The following is a 10,827-nucleotide window of genomic DNA, read 5'->3' on the forward strand; positions in this document are numbered from 1 at the left end:
ATGAACTTATGGTTACCAGTGGGGAAGGGTTGAGGAGAGGGATAAATTGGGAGCTTGGGATTGACATGTACACACTGTTATATTTAAAATAGATAACCAAAAAGGACCTACTGTAAAAAATAAAAAATAGAAATAAAATAAAAGTGAGCTAAGAGGGTCTGGTTATGGGTTACTGAACTACCTGTAGTTCTCTGGATTTCCCATGCCATCTCATGCCTCTGTGCTTTTGACAGATTTGCCTGGAACCACCCCGTTGATAGTCTATACCAAGTTAATCTCAAAACTCAACAAAACCTATTGCCTCCTCCAGAAAATCATCCCTGACTCCATACTGTACTCTGGCCTAGCCTGTTCTGTATTAGATGCCCAACCTTTGTCTTCCATAGCTGTCTATGCACATCTCTTATCACAGCACTGTGTTATAATAAGCTATTGCTGCATCTGACCCCTTCACTAGGCTGCAAGTTTCCTGATAGGTATGTATTGTGTCTCATTTTTCTATATACACCCAGCATCTCTCCTAGCTCCTGGCTATTTCTGGTATTAGTGCCCTTTTTTAAGACTAGGAAATATAGAGATTGCTAAGAATGCCTGAGTGGTTGGATTCATAGAAAAACACTTGGGTTAGATTTTGGTCACTAGGTAAGTAGGATTTGAAAGCTCAGGGGATGTGTTTCCTGCCAGTAGAGTGATCCTGAGCGTGAGTATGTGAAACAAACAGTAAAGGACACAAGCCCAACTGTGAGAAGCAAACGTTTTTTCCATATATCTAATGAAGATCTAACAAAGTCCATTTCCTTTTCCTCAGTCCTTCCCAGAAGGTCAGAGAAATAAAAATATGGTATAAGTGTGCAATTGGAATTGTAAGTAGACAGAACCTTGGTTGCCATTCCAGCTATGAAATCAAGTCTTCTCAGGAGCTGTATGAATTCAGAAGACAAGATCCTTCTTAAGACATCCCCTTCCCCTGATTCCCCATGAAAGTCCCTAAACAGAGAGGTCTTGTTCATGTGGTATCACAGATCAAAGCTGAAATAGCTAGAGGTTGAGCAGAATAGAGGGGTCCTTGACCTCTCACCCTTTCCCACCCATAGACCTCAGCTTACTATTGGTGGTCTGTCTGTTCCTCAAACCCTGGATTATTTTGCAGACAATGTAGGATTTACTTTCTTTTATTTTTATTTTTACTTTTTATGCTATATGCAATACCATCAATTTTATTACCGATTATATCATCTTAATGATAATGAAAAGCTTTTGTATGCACATACTGCCAATACATTTTAAAAGGCCCAAATTTTAACAAATAGAATAGACAAATCCATCAGACGAGAGATCAAAAATTACTTTGGCCAAAAAGAATATTTAAAAAAAAATCTGGTCAGCGACAGAGCCGCGGGCCTGAGTTCACAGTTCCGTGAGCTGCCCGCGGTGCTTGCGGAACCCCAGCCCATCCTCTCCCGGCGGCTCCCCCACGCACCCGAGGCCACGTGGCACCCCCCAGAGCTCCAGCCGTGCCCTGTTTGCCCTCCTGGGAAGCCCTGCTCCGCGCGCCCAGGCCAAGGCCCATCCGGGGCCTGCCCACGACCCCGCAGAAAAGGAATCAATAAATGCTTTTGCTGGTTTCTGGGAGAAGGCTGGATGTCGGAGAGTTGTTACCATCGGTTCTCTGCAGTTTGGGAACTTCTGACCTGTATTCAAGCTCACTGACTCAGCTGTGACCAGCAGTGAGTGACCTCAGCTGTGACCAGTCTACAGTTGAGCTCGTCCAAGGTGTTTACAACCACAAATTTCCCTCTGAGCACTGCTTTCACTGTATCCAGTAAATTCTGCCTCCACACAGCTTTGTGGGATCTTAGCTCCCGGACCAGGGATCCATGCCCCCTGCAGCGGAAGCGCAGCGTCCTAACCACTGGGCCACCAGGTTCCACAGTCATGCCTCTGGGATATTCCTCAACTGTGGTAATAACTATGAAAAGTTTTCCTTGCCAGGCCCATACTGGTGAAACTACTGCTGCTCTCTCCAACCAAGCTGGGATGGAAGGTGGGTAGGGTGGGGGGTTTTCAGGCAGAAAGGCCTCAGACTCTGTTGCTCTTACCCAGAACTACAGTAGTTTTTCAGGAACTAATGCTTCTCAGTGCTTTTTGGTTGACTTCCAGATTCCTGAAATAGTTATTTTGACAATTTTGTGCAGAGGATTCACTGACTATTGCACACTGCCATACCCATTAGTAGCATATAATATTGGAAGAGCAGAAAACCACATGCTCTAGATACTTTGTTTTTAACAGAGGGATATACTAGACATTCCTTGAGGCTTCCTTCTGAACCTGTGATCTCACAATAACCTTCGCTGACTAAAAGGAGAAGAAATGTGGCCCAGGCAACTTTGTATCTGAGCTTGTTTCCAAATGCCCGCTGTAACTTACCAGGAACCTAGATTTTATCTCTTTCTCAATATGAACAAATACACTGCTTGGATCAGTGTTCAAACATTACAAATGGAAAGTAATGTCCAATCAGAGCAAACTCTCTTAAAAGAGGCTTAAGAATAAGAAGATAAAGCAGTGTCTGTTGGGGAGGATACATTTTGAGCATACTTTATGACTTTGGAAAGGTTTAAAATTTATTATGTGAATTAGAGAAATCAAGAGTTTTAAAGTATGGGAAACAACAATTAAAAACATTTTTTAAAATTATCTTCAAAGGACTTTTACATAAGGAGAAAAGAAAGAAGGAAAATAATCCTTATCATTTCATTTAGTAACGTATTCTTCCCTACGCGAAAAAGGCTGCTATAAAAACCTAAGACCGGGTCTTCCCTGGTGGCGCAGTGGTTAAGAATCGCCTGCCAACACAGGGGACACGGGTTTGAGCCCTGCCCGGAAAGATCCCACATGCCGCGGAGCAACTAAGCCCGTGCACCACAACTACTGAGCCTGTGCTCTAGAGCCTGCGAGCCACAACTACTGAGCCCGTGCGCCACAACTGCTGAAGCCCACAGGCCTAGAGCCCGTGCTCCTCAACAAGAAAAGCCACCGCGATGAGAAGCCCGTGCACCGCAAAGAAGAGTAGCCCCTGCTCGCCGCAACTAGAGAAAGCCCGCGTGCAGCAACGAAGACCCAACTCAGCCAGAAATAAATAAATAAATAAATAAATAATAAAATAAATAAAAACCTAAGACTATGACAAAAAAAAAATCTGGCTCAACATTCTGCTTGCAGGTTTCTACATATACTGTATATGCAGTGAGTGTGTGTGTGTGTGTGTGTGTGTGTGTATGTGTAGCTTTTTTTAAGGGAATGGAGTAAAGTCTAGCCCACTTTTCCATGGTTATATAGGAACTACAATGTTCTTTATTAGCAAAACAATAAGTGCAAGGTCTGCATTTCCACCAACTTGATGCAAAGCCCCAAGAGTTTCCTGCAAAGTAAAGCCCGCACGGAGAATCTGGTCAATGTCTGCAGCAGGAAAAATTAATTGTGTAAGAAAGGAGGGACTTGATGATGGATGGCTGGTAGGTGGTTCAAATTCTAGAAGTGGCCCTGCAGCTTCAGAACATTTTCTCTGGTCTCAGGCCTGTCTGTCACTGGATTCTGTGTGCACTGACTCGAATCTTTAACCAATGTAATACTGGATGACAAGGACTCGGTTTGCTCAGAAGTCTGATTGAGTGCATCCTCCTCACTTGCTAAAAGTCTGGGTGAAATTTCTACACCTAAGGTGCAGTGTAGTTAATTAGACATTGTAGCTGAGGCTAGAGTGACAGAATTGCTCTCATTTATTGATTCCCTAGATTTGGGGACACCTTCCTCATCAGTTAACAGGCTATCACATGGACCCCTGAAGTTAATATTTTCTACATCTTCTACTCCAGCATCAGTTGAAGTGTCTGTTAATTGTTCTGTCTTCACTGATACAGATATGGCCTGATGAAAGGAGACTTGTGAACACTGTTCACTCTGGGTAGCTGTAAGATGCTCATTTGGGGACCATCTTTCAGAAAGGTCCTTAATACCTGTTTGGCCCTTAGTTACTATCTCTGATTGACAGATAACTTCTTCAGATGTGTTTTCTCAAGCTGGTTTACTATTAATGACCAAAAGTTCATGAAGTTCCTTCAAGGCTGCTGTTATAGATGAGCAAGATTCCTCTGTTGACTCGGCAGAGGGCTGACCACTGCCACAGAGACTTAAAGAGGAGGGCAATTCCCGTATTCTTTATTTGTTCCAGACATTTCAACATTACTTTCTAGAAGCTGTAAATCCTGAGTGGAAATGGAATTACTCAACATTTCAGGGGAAAGGTTACATTCTGATGTTTCTACTTCCATCAAGGGATTATCTAAGGTGAGATCAGATGCACCAATGTTCTTGACATTGGTATTTTGACTGCCTGCTGAAATAAGCACAGCAACTAGGGACTGTTCTACTGTATCTACTTCCACAAGTGTTTCTGAATTTGAGCAGCCAAAGCATCCTGAAGGTAGAATATTTTTCTCTGTACCTGGAAGGTCCCCATTCTGCTGTAAACTGTCTCCTTTCATTGTAGCTTCCAAATCAACTCTTCTTTGTTGATTCTGTTGCTTTTCTCCAAGACGTTCAAGGTCCCCTCTGTTATAAAGATGTTCTTGGTCATGTGGAGCATTTTGTTGTATAACCTCATGCTGTTCATTCTTTGGTTCTTCATGCTGCTGAAGGCCATTTACCTGACTCAGGTACTGATATTCTGGATGCCAACCATTTTCACTGATAAGCCTCTGTGGTTCTTGCATCCTAGTAGCTGTGACAAATAACCTAGCTTCCTGTCTTGTGTGGAGATGAGATTTGAGGCCCTGGGTGCTTCTTTCAGCAGATTTCTCTAGATTTCTGCAACAATGACTTCTTCAAGTGAATTCTGAAAAGGTGTAGCTGGACTCTGGTTTGCTGGAGCATTGTCTGTTGAGGAAGCACAATCAGAAAGATCCTGTAGAGGAAGATGTACTTTCTTTTCAGAGGTTATCTGGAATTCAGCTGAAGTCTTCAAAGCCTTCACAACTTTAGGTTCAATGCTGTCTGGGTCACTGGGTTTGATGGGGTAGACTGAAGCAGAGACAGAGTGAGCTGTACCCAGTTCAATCTTGAAGATTAATTTTTGGCATACTATGCTTGATTACTTCAAGAAAGGCAAAAATGCAACTGAAACGCAAAAAAATGATTTGTGCAGTGTATGGAGAAGGTGCTGTGACTGATAAATATGTCAAAAGTGGTTTGTGAAGTTTTGTGCTGAAAATTTCTCGCTGGAGTATGCTCCACGGTCAGGTAGACCAGTTGAAGTTGATAGCGATCAAAGCAAGACATTAATTAAGAACAGTCAACATTATACCACGCAGGAGATAGCCGACATACTCAAAATATCCAACTCAAGCGTTGAAAATCATTGCACCAACTTGGTTATGTTAATCACTTTGATGTTTGGGTTCCACATAAGTTAAGTGAAAAAAATCTTCTTGACTCTATTTCCGCATGCAATTTTCTACTGAAACGTAATGAAAATGTTCTGTTTTTAAAACAAATTGTGACGGGCGATGAAAAGTGGAAACTGTACAATAACGTGGAACGGAAGAAATTGTGGGGCAGATGAAATGAACCACCACCAACCACATCAAAGGCCGGTCGTCTTCCAAAGAAGGTGATGTGTATATGGTGGGACTGGAAGGGAGTCCTCTATTATGAGCTCCTTCTGGAAAACCAAACGATTAATTCCAAAAAGTACTGCTCTCAATTAGACCAACTGAAAGCAGCACTCGACGAAAAGCGTCCAGAATTAGTCAAAGAAAATGCATAATCTTCCATCAGGATAATGCAAGACCACATATTTCTTTGATGACCAGACAAAAACTGTTACAGCTTGGCTGGGAAGTTCCGATTCATCCGCCGTATTCAACAGGCACTGCACCTTCAGATTTCCATTTATTTAGGTCTTTACAAAATTCTCTTAATGGAAAAGAATTCAATTCCCTAGAAGACTGTAAAAGGCACCTGGAACAGTTCTTTGCTCAAAAAGATAAAAAGTTTGGGGAAGATGGAATTATGAAGTTGCCTGAAAAATGGCAAAAGGTAGTGGCACAAAAGGGTGAATACATTGTTCAATAAAGTCCTTGGTGAAAATGAAAAAAATCTGTCTTCTGGTTTTACTTAAAAACCGAAGGCACTTTTTGTCCAACCCAATATTACACCTTTCTGCACAAGCTTGGCTCATAATAGTCATCTGGGCTCCTGAGTCAACAAAGGCTTTCAAAGGATGTCCATTCACTTTGCAGTTAATATAAAGCACCACTACTCGACAAAAACTTTCCAGACCCTCTTCCATAGCTATTGTCATGTTTTCCTCAATGTTCTGCGGCCTTACATCTTCTTCTATCTTTGCCTGAGCCTCAAGATCAAAAGGATCCACAGAAAAGAGATGAATCCTTTCTTGCTCTCTCCAGGCTCGGTCCTGCTGCTGCTGCACCAGGATCCTAGAAGATTTCTCAAGATCTCCTCTGAGCAGAGCATCTGCCAGGGTGGATTGCGTTCCTCCAGCAAGGACAGCTCGTGGGGGAGTTGGCCAGCAATAGGTATCAGAACAAGGCTGGATTGTCCAAGCCCTGATGAAGCTATTTCTCCAGGAGATGAGTGGGACTGTGGGCTCCTGGTGGCTGGCACTTCCCAGAGTTGGTTTTTTTGTTTGTTTGTCTTTTGTTTCTTTTTTTCTTATGAATGCTGATTTTTATTAGGAGGTGGGTTTTTTTTTATACACGAGTAAAATAGGCTATAAAAAGAAGTACCTCAAAATAAAATGGCTCTTAGCATATCTCCCCTCTCCTTTCACACGTCTTACTTTGGGAAGTACTGCTGACTGAAAATATCCAATTATCTTCCTTTGAAGAAAGTCTTTTGATAAACTGCGCAAGTCTATTGGGGTAAGTTTGGGAACTGCACGGAAAGTCGAGGGTCTGCATTCTCCTTCTTTCGTTAAAATCCCAACGTAGCCATCTTTTAAGACATAAGCAGCCAGTAATCCCTGGTGGTCTATGGAGGGGCCTCTCAGTGGAGACGATCTGGCTCTCGGCAGCTGGGATGCCGGACTCGAGCTCGCACAGCGCGGAAGTTGTGCAGCTCCAAGTCAGCGTCGACCTGGAGGGAAAAGGTCCCCTCGAGGAGGTCCCTCCGCACACAGTACACGGTGAGCGGCACGGCCCGGACCCGACCCAGCTCGGCTCAGCGTGGCCTCGGCGCGGGGCGGCAGGGCGGCGGGGGGCCTGACTGGTGCTGCAGGCGGAGGGCGGGGGCCGCTGGCACTCCCGCCCGCCCCTTCCCTCCCTCGCAAGCGCTCAGGGACGCCCTCAGCGGCAATCGCGGTGGCCACCACCCGCCTGCGACGGCCTCTCAGGGTTTACTTGAAAGAGAGCTGCTCGGGGCTGTTATCTATCTGTTTAAGTAGATGAAGCGTGGAAAGACCCTATGCTAACACATATATATGGAATCTAAAAAAAAAAAAAAGGTTCTGAAGAACGTAGGGGCAGGACAGGAATAAAGACACAGACGTAAAGAACGGACTTGAGGACACGGGGAGGGGGAAGGGTAAGCTGGGACGAAGTGAGAGAGTGTCATGGACATATATACACTACCAAATGTAAAACCGATAGCTAGTGGGAAGCTGCCGCATAGCACAGGGAGATCAGCTCGGTGCTTTGTGACCACCTAGAGGGGTGGGATAGGGAGGGTGGGAGGGAGACGCAAGAGGGAGGGGACATGGGGATGTATGTATATGTATAGCTGATTCACTTTGTTATACAGCAGAAACTAACACAACATTGTAAAGCAATTATACTCCAATTAAGATGTTAAAAAAAAAGTATTGATTAATACTTCCTTTTCTGCTTGTAACATTGTTATTCTGAAACAGAAAGAGAAACTAGAGTTTTCTGTTTCTGGAGACTGTAGAAGAGAGGGGAGAGAGTTGGGGGAGGAAAAGGAGGGACGCACCCCTTCTTACGAGAAAGAGTGAAACGATAAATTTGACATTGCCATGAGACACTTTTCTGGAAAAACAACTTTTAGACCATGTTCTAAGACAGGAAGCATTATATCCATACTCTTAAACTGCTTCACCTGCCTCTTCAGCGCCGAGCAGATGAAGATGTGTTTACAGAGCTGACCCTAAGCTCTACACAGATCTTAATAATCAAAAATGGATTAAATGGATCATAGGCCTAGATGTAAAAGCTAATACTATAAGACGTCTAGAAGAAAACATAGGTGAACATTTTTGTGACCTTAGGTAAGGCCAAAACTTCTTCGATTTAACACACAAAAAATAAACCATAAAAGGGGAATTCTCTGGCGGTCCAGTGGTTAGGGCTCCACACTCTCACCGCCGAGGGCGAGGGCCTAGGGTTCGACCCCTGGTCAGGGAACTAAGACCCCACAAGCTGCGTGGCCAAAAAAATAAATAAATAAAACTTTAAAAAATATATTTTAAAAAAAGTCAACTGTTTTAAATAAATAAATAAATCATAAAAGGAAACATTGATGAATTGGATTTCATCAAAATTAAACATTTTAATTTCATAAAAATTAATCATTTGCTCTTGGACAAAAATGTCAATTGCATTGATTAATTCATTTTACATAGTTATTAAATGTCTATTATGTGTCAACACCCTTCTAGGTGCTGAATTATGGCAATGAATTGGATTCCCTCTATTATATTGGACTGTCACAGGAAAATGAACATTTTAAAAATGTTTTCAACAAAGGAAAAACACAAAGCAAAGAAAGTTTATTAACACAAACATCCCTGCCATATGTTTTAAGTTTTTTGCTTAAGTACATGGACGGGATGCAGTACCAGGAAATAATGGGAAAATACTGAGAAATAAGTATGTGTATTATCATTTGGTATTTGTTGAATCTTGTATCATTTGAGCAAGAATCCTGGGGATGTGGATGCAGGATAAAGAACGTTAGAGCTTTGGAGGATGGTCTGAGGCCACATTTCACTCCATATTATTTATTGTACTGTGGGACTTGAGCATCAAGCAACCACAGATTAGATGATTAGTTCCTTCCATGAGCTGTGGGATCACAGACTGTGATGAAAATGCCTATCTTGTAGAGTTGTAAGGATTAATGAGGTAGTAAATGTGCAGTGCATAGCTATACCTCAATAAGTGGAAACTCACTGGATGATGATGATGATGGTCATAAAATCCAATCAGGTTCCAAAAGCTGACCAGGACTGAGAAGCTCACCTGTTATTTTTGAGAAATGTGCCTCTTCCGCTAGGGTCTACAGGAGGAATGGGGCACTTCCTTTCCTGTCCCCATCCTGTGCCCATGACAAGTATCACTAACCAGCCCACCACAGCACTGTTCAGTTAGCCTGGATCAGGCTTCAAAGTCCTCTCCAGGCAGACAAATCTGATCTGTTTACAGTTAGCACTGGAGATAAATGTATCTACCGTTCCTGATTTAGGATTTAGTAGACAGCTGAAGAAAGACTATAAATTTATTTTTCCTACAAAGTTAAAGGCCCAAGTTAGGCCTAAGGAGGGATGACTAGAGGTTCTAGAAGGTGTTTGGACACAATGTAGTACAAGTTTATTTCCTAAACAATCAGTCACTGGTTGATTTGTTTTTTAATTTAGTTAAACTATGTTTTTCTGTTCGTTCTAAATTTGGAAGTAAACGATTAATCATTTACCCAACTCTTGGGATTTCTTGAAAGTAGGTCTTTGACTTTTCAGAGCCTAGAGCCACATACCCGCTGTCCCATTTTATAATTGGAGAGGTTGTTCCTTAGGTTAGGAGGCCCTTGGGCTCTATCGGACAGGAAATAGCTCCATGAGGCAGAAAGAAATCCTGTCAGGTCGATGTTCTGGTGATCTGACTCAGCTAAGGCAACGATGCTCAAAAGAGCAGAACCTCCCTTACGACATGGTTCTCAGCCTTGGCTACTACGTAGAATCAACTGAGCAGTTTTTAAAAACCCTTATGACCAGGCATTGGCCCTGAGCAACTATATCAGAGGCTCTGCAGATGCCTCCCTACTGTCAGTATCTGAGTTAAAGCCAAGGTTGAGGACTATTTTCCTAAGGTGTTTGGAAATTTACAAGGAGTCTCTGGTGGCCCAATAATTGGGGCAGAGATATTACTGGCATTTTTCTTGGCAGAGATATGGGTTAGATGTCATAATGTCTTATAACGCTTAGAGCAATTCCCTCCCAATAAAAACATTGTCCCACCCTTTGAATGTCCTACCAGATATTGATACAGTTGAAAATTTTATATGATCTGGAACTTAACTCCACCTTACATATAAACACAAAGTATTTTTTTTTTTTCCAGTCTTATATTTAGGTCTCTAATCCATTTTGAGTTTATTTTTGTGTATGGTGTTAGGGAGTATTCTAATTTCATTCTTTTACATGTAGCTGTCCAGTTTTCCCAGCACCACTTATTGAAGAGACTGTCTTTTCTCCATTGTATATCTTTGCCTCCTTTGTCATAGATTAGTTGACCATAGGTGCGTGGGTTAATCTCTGGGCTTTCTATCTTGTTCCATTGATCTATGTTTCTGTTTTTGTGCCAGTACCATATTGTCTTGATTACTGTAGCTTTGTAGTATAGTCTGAAGTCAGGGAGTCTGATTCCTCCAGCTCCATTTTTTTGCCTCAAGACTGCTTTGGCTATTCGGGGTCTTTTGTGTCTCCATACAAATTTTAAGATGATTTGTTCTAGCTCTGTAAAAAATGCCATTGGTAATTTGATAGGGATTGCATTGAATCTGTAGATTGCTTTG

General features: G+C 42.4%; 1 pseudogene; it reads right to left on the minus strand.

The window, feature by feature from the left end:
• Positions 1-3,334: 3,334 nt before the first annotated feature.
• On the minus strand, positions 3,335-9,964 carry LOC102997961 (regulatory solute carrier protein family 1 member 1-like; annotated as a pseudogene).
• Positions 9,965-10,827: the final 863 nt, after the last annotated feature.

This window comes from Balaenoptera acutorostrata, chromosome 1 (assembly GCF_949987535.1).
Source record: "Balaenoptera acutorostrata chromosome 1, mBalAcu1.1, whole genome shotgun sequence".
Lineage (NCBI taxonomy): Eukaryota > Metazoa > Chordata > Mammalia > Artiodactyla > Balaenopteridae > Balaenoptera > Balaenoptera acutorostrata.